Source organism: Dendrobates tinctorius, unplaced genomic scaffold (genome assembly GCF_039654945.1).
Source record: "Dendrobates tinctorius isolate UK_male_01 unplaced genomic scaffold, ASM3965494v1 ptg000049l, whole genome shotgun sequence".
Lineage (NCBI taxonomy): Eukaryota > Metazoa > Chordata > Amphibia > Anura > Dendrobatidae > Dendrobates > Dendrobates tinctorius.
In genome coordinates, this window is record NW_027361717.1 from 13602662 (window position 1) to 13622482 (window position 19821).

The window sequence follows — 19821 nt, forward strand, 5'->3', positions numbered from 1 at the left end:
AAAATGCCCCCAACATTTAAAAAAATTAAATACCTCTCCTTGCTTGGCAGTGCTGTGCTCTGGACTCCTCAGCATTGCCATCTTCAAGCTCTCTGCACTTGTACTGTTTCGGTAGAGGGCATACAGACGTGATGTCAACGCGCTCTCTAACCTGAATGTCACTGTCAGGAAACGCGGAAGACATCACGGCGGTGGAGCAGGGAGAGGTAAGTATTGCAAGTGCTGTGTCCCTGAGGAAGCAGGGTGGTCCCACTCATGGGCGCCGATACTGGCACATGACCCCTCATAGTATGGCAGTGTGTCTGACGGTGAGAGTGCCCTCCCACCATCAGAGACACTTTATTGTACAATGAGAGGCCCTGTGCCAGTGCCGTTGCCCAAGCGTGGGCACACACACCAGTTCAATAACAACAGCACTTGCCCGTGTGCGCCAGGTAGTGACCCCGGTCCTGGATGGGGGGCAGCACAGTTAGGGAGGTTTAAAAAATGGCATATGTTGATGTGTAGGCTGGACTTTCAGCAGCTGCAAATGGAGGTATTGGAGAAGTCCGAGGAAGAGGAGGACAAAAGCGAGGCTTTTCTCTGCCAACCTATGTGCTACCAGGGGAAGGTGGGACAAAATCCTTGGAAAACCATGCATGGTTCATTTTAATGAAGGTTAGATCATCAACATTTTGGGTCGACAGATGGGTCCTTTTTTCTGTCAGGATTGACCCAGCAGCACTGAAGACTCTTTCAGATAGCACACTACCAGCAGGGCAAACGAGCTCCTGTAAGGCATATTGTGCCAATTCAGGCCATGTGTCCAGTTTTGAGGCCCAATAATCAAAGGGGAATTACCTGTGAGGGAGAACCTCAATATGGGAGGAGAAGTAGTTTGTAACCATAGTTGACAACTGCTGACTCCTGTCACTTGCAATCTATTCTGTGTTAGCTTTTGTCTGCACGGTACTTGAGAAATCAGACCACAACATGGTCAGGAAACCCCTGTCTCCAACGCCAGTTCAGCAGTGTGCACCACGAACACATCTTCCATTTTGCCCACTATGGCTCGTGGGAGAACCAGCTCTGTTGCTGTGTGCTGGGAATGCCTCAAACAAGCGGTTTACCAGAGTTGCTTGTTTGTTAGCCAATATTAGCTCTAGGTTCTCCTGTGGCATGATGTTGTGTAGTTTGCCTTTATAGTGTGGATCGAGGATGCTGGCCTGTTATGAATGGGTCACCGAGGAGTAAAAAAGCAACACACGCTAAGTCTCAGAAAACCAGAGAGGTTGGTAACTATGCAGACTGCATAGCCCTGATCTTAACACACAACTAGAAGCAGTCGTGGAGCGTGCCTACGGTGGTCCTGGATGCCTCGTCACAACTGGAGAGCTAAATAAACCTAAAGTAAGATAAGAGGAAATCTAACTCCCCAGAGCAGACCCCAAAGGAAAGACAGCCCCCCACATGTATTGACGGTGAAGCAAGATGAAAACACAAACAAAGGCAGAAAAATAGGCTGAGCAAACGATGGGGCCAAACGAACTTGAAAGGACAGGAAAGGAAAGATACTGTCTGCAATCTGCCAAAAAACCCTACCAAAAATAGTGTCCAACGCTTCTGATAACAAAATTAACCCTGAAGTCACTAGACTTTTCCCACTATATCAGCACTCTGGAATATTCTGAGACAGAGCAAAAAGAGGCCAATCTAATAAAGGACAAAAAGGCAAATTGGCAAATACAGATAAATAAGAGTGGAAATTCAGCACAGCCAAGCCGGGCTGGCTGACCACACAAAAACTGAGTTGACCTACAAGAGCAAGTGTGAACATTAGCAAAAAACAAACTTAACTTGAGATGACTGGAGCAGAGCTGAAGTCCAAGACCTGAGAAACAGACTGAATCACCAGCAACAGGATAGGGCGTTGGCTGTCTTATATCCAGTCTGATACTCCAGAAATCCAATCACTATCCTCCTCGTCAGGTGGCAGACCATTACCAATTAAACTAACCTTACTACCTCCTGTCACTACCAGAGGGAGAACGGAAGAACTCCCAGCTTGTGGAGCAGAAAATGAGCTCATGACAGTACCCCCCCTTGAGGAGGGGTCACCGAACCCTCATCCACGCCACCAGGCTGATCAGGATGGGCCCGGTGAAAAGCACGAACCAATCTATCGGCATGAATATCCGAGGCAGAGACCCAAGAATTATCCTCCTGGCCATAACCTTTCCATTTGACCAAATACTGGAGTCCCCGTCTGACCAAGCGAGAATCCAATATTTTCTCTACCTCATATTCCACATTGCCTTTAACCAAAACAGGGTCAGGAGGAGCCGCCACAGGAACTACTGGCTCAACAAACCTCTTCGACAGTGATTTGTGAAATACGTTATGGATTTTGAACGTAACTGGAAGAGCCAACCGAAAAGAAACAGGATTAAGAATTTCCAAAATCTTATAAGGTCCAATAAATCTTGGCTTAAATTTTGGAGATGCAACTTTCATAGGAATATTCTTAGACGACAACCAAATCATATCACCCACTTTAAACCGGGGACCAATGGTACTATGCCGGTTGGAAAAACGCTGGGCCTTTTCCTGAGAGAGTGACAACTTATCCCCCACTTGGTCCCATATCTGCTGCATTCTCACAACCACAGTGTCCACACCTGGGCAGGACGAAGATTCCACTTGTCCTGAGGAGAATCGAGGATGAAACCCAAAATTACAGAAAAAGGGTGACATCAAAGTGGCAGAACTAGCTCTATTGTTCAGCGCAAATTCGGCCAAGGGCAAAAATGAGACCCAATCATCTTGATCAGCAGAAATAAAACATCTTAAATAAGACTCCAAGGTCTGGTTTGTTCTCTCAGTCTGCCCATTGGTCTGGGGATGAAACGCGGAGGAGAAGGATAACTGAATTCCCAGATTGGAACAAAAGGCTTTCCAAAATCTGGAAACAAACTGGACCCCTCTATCGGACACAATGTTCTCAGGAATCCCGTGTAACCGAACCACCTGTTGTAAAAACAAGGGTACCAACTCAGCGGAAGATGGCAACTTTGGGAGTGGTACAAGATGGACCATCTTCGAAAATCTATCACAAATCACCCAGATAACAGTCATTCTCTGAGAGACAGGAAGATCAGAAACAAAATCCATTGAGATATGGGTCCATGGCCTCCTGGGCACCGGGAGGGGCATCAGCAACCCACTAGAATGAGTACAGGGTTTAGACCGAGAACAAGTCCCACAGGACAGTTCAAAATTCCTGACATCACGAGACAAGGCAGGCCACCAAAACGACCGACTCACCAAATCTCTGGTACCAAAAATACCTGGATGACCAGCCAATGCGGAGCAATGGACTTCAGACATCACTCTCTTTCTCCGCTGATCAGGAACATACAATCTTCCCATAGGGCAACGCTCAGGTTTATCCTCCTGAAATTCCTCCAGGGCGCATCTCAAATCGGGCGAAATGGCAGAAAGATCTATCCCCTCACCTAGGATAGTAGTAGGTTCAGTCACATTAAGAGAATCAGCAAAGAAACTCCTAGAAAGGGCGTCTGCCTTAACATTCTTAGTGCCCGGAAGAAAAGAGACCACTAAATTAAAACGCGTGAAAAACAAGGCCCATCTAGCCTGTCTAGGATTCAAGCGTTTAGCCGACTCCAGATACATCAGATTCTTGTGATCGGTGAGGACCACAAATTGATGTCTAGCTCCCTCCAACCAATGTCTCCACTCCTCAAATGCCCATTTCATGGCCAGCAATTCCCGATTCCCCATGTCATAGTTGCGTTAAGATGGGGAGAACTTTCGAGAAAAGAAGCCACAGGGATTCATCTTAGAAGTCACAGGGTCTTTTTGGGACAAAACAGCTCCTGCACAAATCTCAGAAGCATCTACCTCCACTTGAAATGGAAGTGAGACATCAGGTTGCTGTAGAACTGGAGTTGAAGTAAATCTCCGCTTAAGCTCCTGAAATGCTGAGACAGCCTCAGGAGACCAATTCAGCACATCAGGTCCCGTCTTGGTCAGATCAGTCAGTGGTTTGACAATACTAGAAAAATTACCTATAAATTTACGATAGAAATTAGCAAAACCCAAAAACTTCTGGAGAGCCTTCATAGAAGTAGGCTGAACCCAATCATAAATGGCCTGTACCTTGGTCGGGTCCATTTCAATAGTCAATGGAGACAAGATAAATCCCAAAAATGAAATCCTCTGTACGCCAAAGAGGCATTTCGATCCCTTAACAAACATGGAACTCTCCCTCAAAATCCAGAACACAGTGCGGACATGTTCCACATGGGAATCCCAATCACTAGAAAAGATCAAAATATCATCCAAATAGATGATCAAAAACTTATCTACAAAGTCTCTAAAAATATCATTCATAAAGGACTGCAAGACAGAAGGGGCATTGGAGTGCCCAAAAGGCATCACCAGGTACTCAAAATGTCCCTCCGGAGTATTAAACACCGTCTTCCATTCATCCCCGTGCATGATGCGAATAAGATTATACGCCCCCCTGAGGTCAAGCTTAGTAAACCAGCAGGCACTCTTAACTCTGGAGAATAAATCAGACATCAGAGGTAACGGGTACTGATATTTAACCGTCATCTTGTTAAGGGAACGATAATCAATACACGGTCTTAATGAACCATCTTTCTTGGCCACAAAAAAAAACCCAGCGCCCAAAGGCGACAAGGATTGTCAAATATGACCCTTCTCCAACTACTCCTTAATATAGGATCGCATAGCATCATGTTCGGGTGCAGATAAGTTGAAAAGCCGACCCTTGGGAAATTTACACCCAGGCATCAACTCAATTGCACAGTCATAACTTCTATGAGGAGGCAAAGACGCAGACTTACTCTCACTAAATACATCAGAGAAATCAGCCAGATAATCAGGAATATCATGAGACTGAGGAGAGGTGGAGAAAACAGGAGCGTCCCTGAGAACACACTGACAACCCCAACTCACCACAGACACAGATTTCCAATCCAAAACTGGGTTATGAGTTTGCAACCAGGGAAAACCCAGAACAATAGTATCATGTAAATTAAGCAGAACCAAAAATCTACAATTTTTTTGGTGGTCTGCGGCAACTCGCATTATCACCTGGGTCCAAAACTGAGGTTTATTCTCTGCCAAAGGAGTGGCATCAATACCCCTCAAAGGAATAGGCATTTGCAGAGGCGTCATGGACAAGCCACAACGTTTAGCAAAGTCCAAATCCATCAGATTCAGAGCTGCTCCTGAATCCACAAAAGCCTTTGTGGAAAATGTGGACAAGGAACAGATCAAAGTAATTGCCAAAAGGAACTTAGGTTGTACACTGCTCACAGCAAATGTGTGTGCAAAATGTTTCTCTCACTTAGGGCAGACAGAAATAGTATGAGAGGCGTCTCCACAGAAAAAACATAGCTTATTACGCCTTCTAAACTCCTGACGTTGCGCCCTAGACAACACCCCATCACATTGCATAGGTTCAGACATTTGTTCAGAAAGTAGCAGCGCCTCCCGTGAAGACTTACGCTCACGTAAACGCCGATCAACTTGAATGGCTAATGACATAGAGCCATCCAGACCAGAGGGAACAGGAAATCCCACCATAACATTCTTTACGGTCTCTGATAATCCTTTCCGAAAGAGAGCTGCCAGTGCACTATCATTCCATGTAGTAAGGACCGCCCACTATCGGAATCTTTGACAGTATAACTCTGCAGGGTCCTGACCTTGGCATAATGCCAACAGGGTTCTCTCAGCTTGATCAACGGCATTAGGTTCATCATACAACAACCCCAAAGCCTGAAAAAATGCATCCACATTAGTCAGAATAGGATTTTCAGGTGTCAGAGAAAACGCCCAATCCTGGGGATCGCCGCGCAGCAAGGATATGACAATTTTAACCTGCTGCGCAGAGCTCCCCGATGAGTTAGGCTTCAAGGCAAGAAATAATGTACAATTATTCTTAAAATTCAAAAATTTAGACCAATCCCCAGAAAACACATAAGGGGTAGGGATCTTGGGTTCAGCAATATGTGACTGAATGAGGTAGGTAGAAATTCCCTGCACTTCAGCAGCAAGTTGCTCCACACGATCATACAGTTGCTTAATCTCCATTAGGAGAGAAAAAAAAAATCCTCCTACGGCCCCAGAGAAAAAGAGGAAAAAATATAAATAAAAAAAAATTCTGACACTTTTTTTTTCTTTCCCTTTTTCCTTCTATTTTCTTAAACAAGTCCTTCCTGCTTTTGAGTACCCTAGAATCTTTGGTATGGCTGGTGATTCTGTTATGAATGGGTCACTGAGGAGGAAAAAAGCAACACACGCTAAGTCTCAGAAAACCAGAGAGGTTGGTAACTATGCAGACTACAGAGCCCTGATCTTAACACACAACTAGAAGCAGTCGTGGAGCGTGCCTACAGTGGTCCTGGACACCTTGTCACAACCGGAGAGCTAAATAAACCTAAAGTAAGAAAAGAGGAAAACTAACTCCCCAGAGCAGACCCCAAAGGAAGACAGCCCCCCACATGTATTGACGGTGAAGCAAGATGAAAACACAAACAAAGGCAGAAAAATAGGCTAAGCAAATGATGGGGCTAAACTAACTTGAAAGGACAGGAAAGGAAAGATACTGTCTGCAATCTGCCAAAAAACCCTACCAAAAATAATGTCCAAAGCTTCTGATAACAAAATTAACCCTGAAGTTACTAGACTTCTCCCACTATATCAGCACTCTGGAATATTCTGAGACAGAGCAAAAAGAAGCCAATCTAATAAAGGACAAAAAGGCAAATTGGCAAATACAGATAAATAAGAGTGGAAATTCAGCACAGCCCAGCCGGGCTGGCTGACCACACAAAAACTGAGTTGACCTACAAGAGCAAGTGTGAACATTAGCAAAAAACAAACTTAACTTGAGATGACTGGAGCAGAGCTGAAGTCCAAGACCTGAGAAACAGACTGAATCACCAGCAACAGGATAGGGCGTTGGCTGTCTTATATCCAGTCTGATACTCCAGAAATCCAATCACTATCCTCCTCGTCAGGTGGCAGACTATTACTAATTAAACTAACCTCACTACCTCCTGTCACTACCAGAGGGAGAACAGAAGGAGAACTCCCAGCTGGTGGAGCAGAAAATGAGCTCATAACTAGAGTTGAGCGAAACGGGTCGAAAAATTTCAAAAGTCCCCGACTTTTGGCAAAGTCGGGTTTCATGAAACGAAACCCAACCCTAGGATGAGGTCGGCCACGAGGTCGGCGACTTACGCGCCAAAGTCGCGTTTCAAAAGTTTGTTTTGCGCTCTTTTTCAGCCAATCAGGATCCACGGACACTGTGGGCAACGTGATGACATAGGCACGGGTCACCACCATCTTTCAGAAGGGCATGCAAGTGATCGGCTTGCTTTGGTGGGCGTCACAGGGGGTATAAAAGGGCGTGCACGCCGACCGCCATCTTACTTCTGCCGATCTTAGCATAGGGAGAGGTTGCTGCTGATTCTGTAGGGACAGCGTTAGGCAGGGAAGAAGAAAAAAAAACTGCTTCTGCTGCTAGCGATTTTGCCTGTACAACACACCAGTCACTGTGTGTGCAATGCAAGGGGAGGCTATATTGTGGTGTATCAGTGGTGTTGGTTGTTGGGCTGCCTTCTAAGGCTTCCTGACAGCTGGCATTGCTGTTTACCCACTGCTCTGCAAACTGCTTTTTTAAAAGCAATCCCAATTTTTTTTTTTGTCCTGCTGAGGTACTGAGCGTGCATTTTTTCACACCATACAGCGGTGTACGCTCCTCACACAGTACCGTGTAACGGCTGTTATCATAGCCACAGTGACATCTTACTTCTGCCGATCTTAGCATAGGGAGAGGTTGCTGCTGATTCTGTAGGGAGAGCGTTAGGTAGGGAAGAAGAAAAAAAAACTGCTTCTGCTGCTAGCGATTTTGCCTGTACAACACTCCAGTCACTGTGTGTGCAGTGCAAGGGGAGGCTACATTGTGGTGTATCAGTGGTGTTGGTTGTTGGGATGCCTTCTAAGGCTTCCTGACAGCTGGCATTGCTGTTTACCCACTGGTCTGCAAACAGCTTTTTTAAAAGCAATCCCAATTTTTTTTTTTTGTCCTGCTGAGGTACTGAGCATGCATTTTTTCACACCATACAGCGGTGTACGCTCCTCACACAGTACCGTGTAACGGCTGTTATCATAGCCACAGTGACATCTTACTTCTGCCGATCTTAGCATAGGGAGAGGTTGCTGATGATTCTGTAGGGAGAGCGTTAGGCAGGGAAGAAGAAAAAAAAACTGCTTCTGCTGCTAGCGATTTTGCCTGTACAACACTCCAGTCACTGTGTGTTCAGTGCAAGGGGAGGCTACATTGTGGTGTATCAGTGGTGTTGGTTGTTGGGATGCCTTCTAAGGCTTCCTGACAGCTGGCATTGCTGTTTACCCACTGGTCTGCAAACAGCTTTTTTAAAAGCAATCCCAATTTTTTTTTTGTCCTGCTGAGGTACTGAGCATGCATTTTTTCACACCATACAGCGGTGTACGCTCCTCACACAGTACCGTGTAACGGCTGTTATCATAGCCACAGTGAAGCTATCAGTGTGCCACTCTGTGAGAATAAGTCGAGGACATGTTCCGTTCTTACAGACCTGCACTCTAGGGAGATTGCTATTCTGCCCAATTCCACATACACCTTGTATTTTGTGATACACTAGCCAATTTCTGCCTGTGACATAGCGCTGTGATATTCAGTGGGCCTCACACAATCCAAAAGTGTCCAGTGTCCACAAGTGTCTGCAGAAATTCAAAATCTCCCTTATCCTCTAGTCACTTTTGTCACAGCTGTGCCATCGAGCCTGTGACATAGCGCTCAGATATTCAGTGGGCCTCACACAATCCAAAAGTGTCCATTGTCCACTAGTGTGAGCAGAAATTCAAAATCTCCCTTATCCTCTAGTCACTTTGGTCACTGCTGTGCCATCGAGCCTGTGACATAGCGCTCAGATATTCAGTGGGCCTCACACAATCCAAAAGTGTCCATTGTCCACTAGTGTGAGCAGAAATTCAAAATCTCCCTTATCCTCTAGTCACTTTGGTCACAGCTGTGCCATCGAGCCTGTGACATAGCACTCAGATATTCAGTGGGCCTCACACAATCCAAAAGTGTCCATTGTCCACTAGTGTGAGCAGAAATTCAAAATCTCCCTTATCCTCTAGTCACTTTGGTCACTGCTGTGCCATCGAGCCTGTGACATAGCGCTCAGATATTCAGTGGGCCTTACACAATCCAAAAGTGTCCATTGTCCACTAGTGTGAGCAGAAATTCAAAATCTCCCTTATCCTCTAGTCACTTTGGTCACTGCTGTGCCATCGAGCCTGTGACATAGCACTCAGATATTCAGTGGGCCTCACACAATCCAAAAGTGTCCATTGTCCACTAGTGTGAGCAGAAATTCAAAATCTCCCTTATCCTCTAGTCACTTTGGTCACAGCTGTGCCATCGAGCCTGTGACATAGCGCTCAGATATTAAGTGGGCCTCACACAATCCAAAAGTGTCCAGTGTCCACTAGTGTGTGCAGAAATTCAAAATCTCCCCTGTCCTATAGACACCTTGTACCTTGTTTTACATTACTATATAGTTTGTTGGATTTTGTCTACATTTCTACCAAAAATGAGGAAGGCTGGTGGAAGAGGCCATGGAATTGGGCGGGGGTTGGAAGCTGGTAATGATGGTGTTGGTGGTGGATCTGATGGTAGTGGCAAGAGCAAAGTAGGAACAAATGCAGGAGGTGTTGAGCCTGCGTCATCGTCTGGCTCCATAAGGCTTCGAAGGCTTAGTTTTCTAGGAGTTGGCAAACCGCTTTTAAAGCCAGAGCATCAGGAAAAAGTTTTGTCTTACATTGCTGACTCAGCCTCCAGCTCTCTGTCCAGTTGTAAAAAGTAAAAGCACTGAGTCGTCATTGGAGGCTCATGTTCATGAACCACACCTTTCCTTGTGTCCTTCACCCCAACCAAGATTGAAGGATGACACAGGCCATACTACTGATTACTCCATGGAGCTGTTTTCACATACCATGCCTGGATTATCAAGTGAAATGGTGAATTACCCAGGCAAAGATGAATCTGACATGGAGTGCACTGATGCACAGCCGCTGATGGATGATTCTGCTGGTACATTCACTCAGAGCACTACATTGTCCTCGCAGTGTACAGAGCCAGATTCTGACCCTGATGAGACTCAGGTGCCCCTTCCTGCACACTATACCACCATGCACGGTGACACAGAGGAAGGTGACATGACATAGAAGAGGAGGTGATGGATGACCCAGTTGTTGACCCAGATTGGCATCCATTGGGTGAAGAGGGTGCTGCTTCCAATAGCTCAGATGAGGAGCATCCACAGCAGACATTGACATCGCAACAGCTGTTATCTGGCAGGCCCGAAGCACTCTAAAGACAGGTTCCAAACATCAAAAGAGTTGCTGGACAGCTTGTCCAGAGGGTCAAAAGATCACAGCGTTCTAGGCCGCAAAATGTCTGCCAAAGTAGGAAGAGTGCAGTGTGGCACTTTTTTGAACAAAATCCTCATGGTCAGGCCAAGGTTATCTGTAAGAAGTGCGCAAAGACCTTTAGCCGAGGGAAAAATCTGAAAAATTTGAATACCAGTTGCATGCTTAGACATTTAACCAGCATGCACTTGCAAGCGTGGACACAACACCAAACCTCAAGTGCCACATGTGCAACTGATCACAACGAAGGTAGTCAGCAACGCTACATTGTTTCCCCCACTGTAAGCCCACCGGTTAGCACAGCAGCAAATGTTGAGGTGTCGTTGCAAGGCCACAGCAGTCAGAGAATCCCACTGTTATATCAACGAAAGACTGATTCTAGGCCATCAGAAAGAACAATAACTCCATCACCATCATCAACCCTCTCTCAGTCCGCCCTGTCCACCGCTATTTCCACCATATGCAGCTCTCAAGTCCAGCTCACCCTCCCAGACACTATGAGTAGGTCAAGAAAGTACTCAGTCTCTCATCCGCGTACACTGGGTTTGAACGCCCACATTGCCAAACTAATCTCGTTTGAGATGATGCCCTTTCGGTTGGTGGAAAGCACAGCGAACTCATGGCCTATGCAGTACCACGCTATGACCTACCCAGTCGCCACTTCTTCTCTCGCAAAGCCATCCCAGCCCTCCACCATCATGTGAAAGACCGCATTGTCCATGCACTCAAGCAGTCAGTGAGCGGAAAGGTGCACCTCACAACTGATGCATGGTCCAGTCGGCATGGCCAGGGCCGTTACGTGTCCATCACTGCGCACTGGGTTAATGTGGTGGATGCAGGGTCCACAGGGGACAGCGGTGGTGGGACAGTGCTGCCTAGCCCACGGTATAGGGAACAGTTGGCTGTAGGCGTTCGACCCTCCTCCTCCTCCAGAAGCGAAAGCTCGTCCACAGAGCACAGTCGTACGAGCACTCCATCTGCAGCTGCCACTGTTGCACATGAGGTGTCCCCCTATCGAGCAGCTAGTGGAAAGCGTCAGCAGGCTGTGTTGCAGATGATGTGCTTGGGCGACAGACACACTGCCGAGGTGCTGGCCGAGTACTTGAAGCGACAAACTGAGTCATGGCTGGGCAGTGTACATCTTGAGGCAGGCAAGGTAGTTAGTGATAACGGCCGTAATTTTGTGGCAGCCATAGCCCTTTCAAAACTCAGCCACATACCTTGCTTGGCTCACACCTTGAACCTGGTGGTGCAGTGCTTCCTCAAAAATTATCCGGAGTTAACAGCCCTGCTCCAGAAGGTGCGAAGACTGTGCGCGCACATCCGCCGGTCGCCTGTACACTCCGTTCGTATGCAGAAGCTGCAGCGATTGCTCCACCTTCCCAACCACCGCCTCATTATCGACATTGCAGCAAGGTGGAACTCCACCCTGCACATGGTGGAGCGGCTGTGCGAGCAGAGGCAGGCTGTAATGCATTTGTGGGAGGATACACGGCCAGGCACTATGAGAGCAGACATGGAGTTGACAGGTGTGCAGTGGTCGAAGCTGAAAGACCTCTGTAAAGTCCTTTAGTGTTTTGAGGAATGCAAACGGCTGGTAAGCGCAGACGACGCCATCCTAAGCATGAGCATCCCACTTATGCGTCTGCTCATGCAAACTTTGACGCACCTTAAGGAGCAGGCTTCTGCAGCCAATGTTGATGAGGAGGAAGAGGTGGAGGGAATCCTTGATGACATTCAGCCATTGTCTGCTCAGGGACCTCTCCTGGACGAGGTGGAGGAAGAAGAGGAGGAGGAGGAGGAGGATGATGGGGATGATTACTTAGGGGAGGAGGATGCATCTCGTGGGGCAAGTGAAAATGTTGGCGTGGCAAGTTCTGGTACAGGGTTTGTGCGTGACTGGAGGGATGTGGATTTGCCAGAAAGTGCTCCTCCAACCAGCACTCGCAGTGCATCATTGACACCGGGAACATTGGCCCACATGTCAGATTATGCCTTGCAGATCCTAAAAAGGGACCCCCGCATTGCCAAAATGATGAACGATGACGACTACTGGTTGGCCAGCATCCTGGATCCACGCTATAAAGGCAAATTACAAAACATCATGCCACAGGAGAACCTTGACCTAATATTGGCTAATAAACAAGCAACTCTGGTAAATCGGTTGCTTGAGGCATTCCCAGCACACAGCAGCGGTGATGGTTCTCACACGAGCCGTACGGGCCGGGGTCAGCTTGGCAGAGGTGTTCGTGGGGAACACAGCAGAAGTGGCGTTGGAGACAGGGGTTTCATGACAATGTTGTGGACTGATTTTTCAAGTACCGCTCACACAACTGGTAATACTGCATCGATGGAAAGTGACAGGAGACAGCAGTTGTCAACTATAGTTACAAACTACTTTTCCTCCCATATCGATGTTCTCCCACACAGGTCATTCCCTTTTGACTATTGGGCCGCTAAACTGGACACCTGGCCTGAATTGGCACAATATGCCTTACAGGAGCTCGCTTGCCCAGCTGCAAGTGTGCTATCGGAAAGAATCTTCAGTGCAGCTGGATCAATCCTGACAGAAAAAAGGACCCGTCTGTCAACCCAAAATGTGGATGATCTAACCTTCATTAAAATGAACCACGCATGGGTTTCCAAGGATTTTGTCCCACCTTCCCCTGATGACTCATAGGGTGACAGAAAAATGGCTTGCTTTGGTCCACCTCTTCCTGGGACTTGACCTATACCACTTTCAAAAACTCCCTAACTGTGCTGCCTCCCCCCCCATGGCCGTGGTCACCACCTAGCGCACGACACCGTGCGAGTGCCGTTGCCCTGGACAGGTGGGTAGGCCGACTCTTGGGCGCGGGCACTGGCACAGGGTCCCTCATAGTGCAATCAAGTGTCTCTGACGGTGGTGGTGCACACCCGCCGTCAGACACACCGCCGTACTATGAGGGGCCCAGTGCCGACGCCCACGAGTGGGCCCCCCTTGCTTGAGCAGGGCCCCAGCAATTGCAATCTTTACCTCTCCCTGCTCCTCCGCTGTGTAGTCTGGGCCGTCAAATCCATACTGTGCCTGACACCGTATGATGTATAGACATATATTTTGAATGTGTACGCTATCCATACATGTTATCTGGGGATACGGTACCCTCTCTAACCTTTGTGCAATCACGTGCAATCCATACTGGGCCTAACACCGTCTGAGCCTGCCTCCTGATGTATACACATATATTTTGAATGTGTACACTATGCTATCCATACATGTTATCCGGGGATACGGTACCCTTTCTAACCTTTGTGCAATCACGTGCAATCCATACTGGGCCTAACACCGTCTGAGCCTGCCTCCTGATGTATAGACATATATTTTGAATGTGTACACTATGCTATCCATACATGTTATCCGGGGATACGGTACCCTTTCTAACCTTTGTGCAATCACGTGCAATCCATACTGGGCCTAACACCGTCTGAGCCTGCCTCCTGATGTATAGACATATATTTTGAATGTGTACACTATGCTATCCATACATGTTATCTGGGGATACAGTACCCTTTCTCACCTTTGTGCAATCACGTGTAATCCATACTGGGCGTGAGAACGGCTGGTGAGCTGTTAAGCAAGCTACAGCACCTGTGGTTTGCACGCGTAAGTTTTTCATTTTTTCAGGAATGACGGTTAGGCCTAATTCCGGATCTGCGGTTGACCTGCACTTACTGGGAAATCATTGTTCGCGGGTAATAATTGTAATCAGTGATCCCCATCACTAACGTTGTTCAGCGGGTTATCTGCACCTGTAAGCGACAAATGCTGGCTTTTTCAGTGTAGCGCACATGCAGCCACGGACATGTGTCATGATCCAGTGTTGGATCTGGCGGTATTAAATGCATTAAGTGAACTTTTTTTCCTTTGGTTCCAAAGTGTGTCGTGATTGCCCCCGGTGTCCATTAGAATTATCACGTGGTGTCGTTCATTCTAAGTTGCCCGGTGGTGGGGAATGGTATCGCACCTTAGGTTTAGGTTAATGTTCACTTAATTATGGATCAGGTGTGACACCCTATAAAGGTGTGCTCAGGGTGTTCACTCACTGCCTGTGATATTGTGAGTTTGTATTGACTCTGAGTTGGAGAGCCTGGAGGAAGGATGGAGCTGGTGAGGAGTCCTGCGCAGCTTAGCCAGGGGGGATGTGTTTCAGCTATGGTGTCTGGACGAAGGGCTGGCATGGCGTGGTGGAGTCGCAGTGATGGTGTCAGCGGGAAGTGTCTGCATGGGCTGGTGGAGTGGCGACTATGGAGAGTGGCACTCACCATGTGGGACTTGGCTGCTGAACTGGACTCAAGCATGCTCGACTTCGGGTCAGAAGCTGAACTCATCCTTGGGACTCTGGTACTAAGCAGCTGCAACTGGTGGTGGACTCTGCTCCAAGGCTGCACTAAGGTGAAGCATCCTGTTATGGTGATGGATCCGGGTGGAGGAGAAGACGCACGCAGGTGGAGGGCTCTGTTGCTGGGAGCGCACGCAGCAGAGCAAAGCTAAGTGGTGTTTCCCCTGTATTGTCTCTTTCCTCATGTGTGTTATTAGTGCAGTGGTGGGATTAGTCTCCGCACCGACCCATTCCCTAGTGAGGGTTTAGGGTCAGGGTGAGCAAGGGCGTTAAGGTACGCGTGCGGCGACAGGTGCGGAGCCTGTTTAGGGAATGTAAGGAGTGCAGGGACACTGGCTCAGGGGAGCTTAGGAGGTCTCCACGTCCCCCATTCCCTATCGCAGGGCCCACCATTGTTAAAGTTACCCAGGTTCCCCCTTTATTATTTGATTTATGGTATAACGTGTAATACCTAAATTCGCCAGGTGGAGGCGGCGTATCCACCTGCACGTTTTATTATTTAAATGCGCCCCACTGGAGGCGGTGCTTCCAGGGTCACGTGTGTTATGGGTTCGCCTTGCTGTATCATCTGCGTCCAGACACACGTGACCATGACAACATGTAAAGGCATGACACACCAGTTATTGGCCAATCTCATGTGCCAGAGCCTCACGTGTCCCTCTAGTAAGCCGGACTCGGACCGCGGGGCATGACGGAGTCTCGTTTGTTAACGGAATTAAGCTTGCAATGTGTGTATCTTTTCTGTAGCTGGCATGGTTGAGGTTGCCCGTGTTGAGTCAAATTACGCCGTAGGCTCCACTCCTGGTGGTGCCCTTCTGGACATTCCTTTAAGGTTCAGCTTTGCAACCATACTGCCCACGTAAAACAAACACTTTGCCTTTATGAACGCTGTTTGGAGGGTCATGACTCGTGGGAATAACGCCGCCCAATCAGTTAACCTGCTAGAGAGATCCTTCGTTGCTCCCAAGCATGACATCACACTCCCTAGGAGGAAGGTAATGCCACTGTGGCGACCGTACTCCTGGGGGCGACACAAGTGCACTGATGCCCAGCCACTGCTCGATGAATCTGCTGGTACATTGACCCAGACCACTACATTCCCCTCGCACGCTACACGGCCTGAATCTGACCCTGATGAAACTCAGGTTACCCTTCCCATATACAGTTCCATCTTAGGCCGGTTTCACACTAGCGCATTTTCAACGCACGTACGGCCGGGGGTAGCTCCGCCCCCGATCCGGCTCTCTGCCCGGCGTGCCCGCCCCTTCCTTGTAGCGCCGCCTCCTAGCGGACAGCGGCGCCTGCGATCGGCGCACCCTATCTTTAGCATAGGGTGCGCCGATCGTGCGCAGGCCATGCGCTAGTTGCGCTTTGACCTGCGCTGCGCACTTTTGACGGTGCGCCGTGCGCGCCAAAATCCGAAAAGTTTGATTTTGGCGCGCACGGCGCACCGTCAAAAGTGCGCAGCGCAGGTCAAAGCGCAACTAGCGCACGGCCTGCGCACGATCGGCGCACCCTATGCTAAAGATAGGGTGCGCCGATCGCAGGCGCCGCTGTCCGCTAGGAGGCGGCGCTACAAGGAAGGGGCGGGCACGCCGGGCAGAGAGCCGGATCGGGGGCAGAGCTACCCCCGGCCGTGCGCGCGTTGAAAATGCGCTAGTGTGAAACCGGCCTTACACGGTGACAAAGAGGAAGCTGCAGATGAAAGTGCAGGTTCGGCCCACCCGCCATCAGACACACCACCGTACTATCAGGGGCCCTGTGCCAGTGCCATCGCCAACGAGTGGGCCACCCCTGCTTGCTCAGGATCACAGCACTTGCAAGGTTGAAATACTGTGCAGTGAGATGGAAGATGGGGACGACGAGGAGTCCAGACTAGTACAGGGATTCCCTAGCGAGGAGACTTATTTGATTGTTTTCAATGTTGGGACAGCAATTTTTGGGGAGCACTATACTCTGGAGAATGATAGATGGGGCCCACCATACACTGGAACATTCCAAAGGTGGACATCAGACACTGGAGCAGCATTTACAGGGCCCATTATACACTAGAGCATTAGAAATGGGGCCCATTATGTTTGGAGCATTATTTGGGCCCATAAGACAGTGGAGCTTCATCCATGGGGACCAACATATACTGTAGCATTATGTGGAGCTCATCATATACTGTTTCAAACATTATATGGGACCAATGATTCTGTATGGAGAAATAGATGGGCCTCGTCATGAGATGTAAAAAGTGAAGTATTTTTCATTGTACTATACCGCTATTTCTCTGCCGTATCGGAGCATGATGAGTTGTGGTATGTGTTAAAGGGGCGCTCTTTCGCCCAGGGCACATGAAAACCTGGAGCCAGCCCTCCCCCCCCACAACTTTAGCCAAATAACCCCCATTTTTCAGTGCGTAACTTGTATTATGAAGTTAAGTAAGGTTGACAAGCTTAAGTAAGAAGAATTGATGCTTTTGTCATTCAAATGGGCACTGTAGGTGTGTTTCCTGTCCTCCTCTCACTGCCGACTTTTATTCCCCATTGACTTACATTGGGTTTGGTGTTTCGGGACGACCCCGACTTTTCCCTATAATCGGACGATCTTGCTCGACCCGACTTTTGGAAAAGTCGGGTTTCTCGAAACGAAACTCGACCCTAAAAAACCAAAAGTTGCTCAACTCTACTCATAACACTATCCAACCAGTAGTTATCATCCATCATCATTTTGGCAATGCGGAGGTCCCTTTTTAGGATCCGCAAGGCATAATCACACATGTGGGCCAATGTTCCAGGTGTCAATGCTGCACTGGAAGTGGTGGATGGAGGAGCACTTTCTGGCAAATCCACATCCCTCCAGTCATGCACAAACCCTGTACCTGACCTTGGCATGCCCACATTTTCTCTTGCCCCCTGAGAAACATCCTCATCCCCAAAATAGTCATCCCCCTCATCCTCCTCCTCATCTTCCTCTTCTTCCTCCACCTCTTCTACGACAGTTCCCTGACCAGACAATGGCTGACTGTCATCAAGGCTTCCCTCCAACTCCTCCTCCTCCTGTTGCTACTCAGCTGCAGATGCCTGATCCTTTATATGCGTCAATGTTTGCATGAGCAGACGCATAAGTGGTATGCTCATGCTTATCATTGCGTCGTCTGCACTTACCAGCCATGTGCATTCCTCAAAACACTGAAGGACTTTCCAGAGGTCTTTCAGCTTTAACCACTGCACACCCGACAACTCCATGCCTGCCCTCAAACTGCCAGCCCGTGTATCCTCCCACAAATGCATTACAGCCTGCCTCTGTTCACACAGCCTCTCAACCATGTGCATGGTGGAGTTCCATCTTGTAGCATCGTCTATGATTAGGCAGTGCTTGGGGAGGTGGAGTGATAGCTGCAGCTTCTGCATACGACTGGAGTGTATGGGCGAGTGACGTATGTGCGAGCACAGTCTTCGTACCTTATGGAGCAGGGCTGTTAACTCCGGATAATTATTTAGGAAGCACTGCACCACCAGGTTCAAGGTGTGAGCCAGGCAAGGTATGTGTGTGAGTTTTGCAAGGTCTATCTCTGCCACAAAATTCCGTCCATTATCACTGACTACCTTGCCTGACTCAAGACGTAGACTGCCCAGCCTTGACTCAGTTTGTCGATGCAAGTAGTCGGCCAGTACCTCCGCGGTGTGTTGTTGTGAGTTCATTTTCCCCTTTACCACTGAGGCCCGATGAACTCCCTCTTCTAGTAAAGAAAGATAGTGAGCCTGATTATCAGGCATCTGGGTCTAATGATGATGATTGGCTGAGTGGAGTTTCTGACTGGATATAAGGCTGTCCACGCCTTTCTGCTCTGCGGGTGATTTCTCTGTGGGATCCTTGGATTCCAGTCTGAATTCCTGCTCTCCAAAAGCTAAGTTTTCTGCTCTGCCGTTTGCTTTAGTACGTTGTCTTTGTTTTGCTGGATTTCTGTCATTCCCTGCTGGGGTGAGCTGAATTCCTTTAGCTCTGTCTTCAGAAAATACCTGAGTGCTGATATAGTTTTTGAAGTCTAGCTGCTTCAGGGCCTTTTTCCATATCAGCCTGTTGGCTTATGTCTTTTTAGGGTTTTTTGCAGATTGCAGACAGCAATCTTAGACTTAGCTGCTATTTTTGTGTCTGCCTCCTACGGTGACTCATTCATAACAGAATCACCCGCCGAACCGCAGATCCTAGGGTACTCAATAGCAGGAAAGAATTGTAAAAAAAAAAAAAAAAAAAAAAAAAAAAAGGGTGTGTATATTTTTTCCTCTATATCTCTGAGGCTGTAGGGGGATTTTTTTTCTCTCAATGGAGATAAAGCAATTGTCTGATCGTGTGGAGCAGCTTGCTGCGGAAGTGCGGGGAATTTCTGCCTACCTTGCTCATTCACATACTGCTGAACCAAAGATTCCCACACCTGATGTATTTTTTGGGGATCGGTCTAAATTTTTGCATTTCAAAAATAATTGTAAATTATTTTTTGCCTTGAAGCCTAACTCGTCAGGGAGCTCCGCGCAGTAGGTTAAAATTGTCATCTCTTTGCTGCGTGGCGATCCCCAGGATTGGGCGTTTTCTTTGAAACCTGATGATCCTATTCTGACTAATGTGAACGCATTTTTTCAAGCCTTGGGGTTGTTTTATGACGAACCTAATGCCATTGATCAGGCTGAAAAGACCCTGCTGGCATTGAACCAGGGTCGAGATTATGCAGAATCGTATTGTCAAAAATTCCGAAAGTGTGCGGTACTTACTACCTGGAATGATAATGCCTTGGCTGCTCTCTTTCGGAAGGGTTTGTCAGAAGCCGTAAAAGATACTATGGTGGGATTTCCTGTTCCCTCTGGTCTTGACGATTCTATGTCATTAGCCATTCAGATTGATCGGCGTTTGCGCGAACGCAAAACTGCACGAGTAGTGTTGC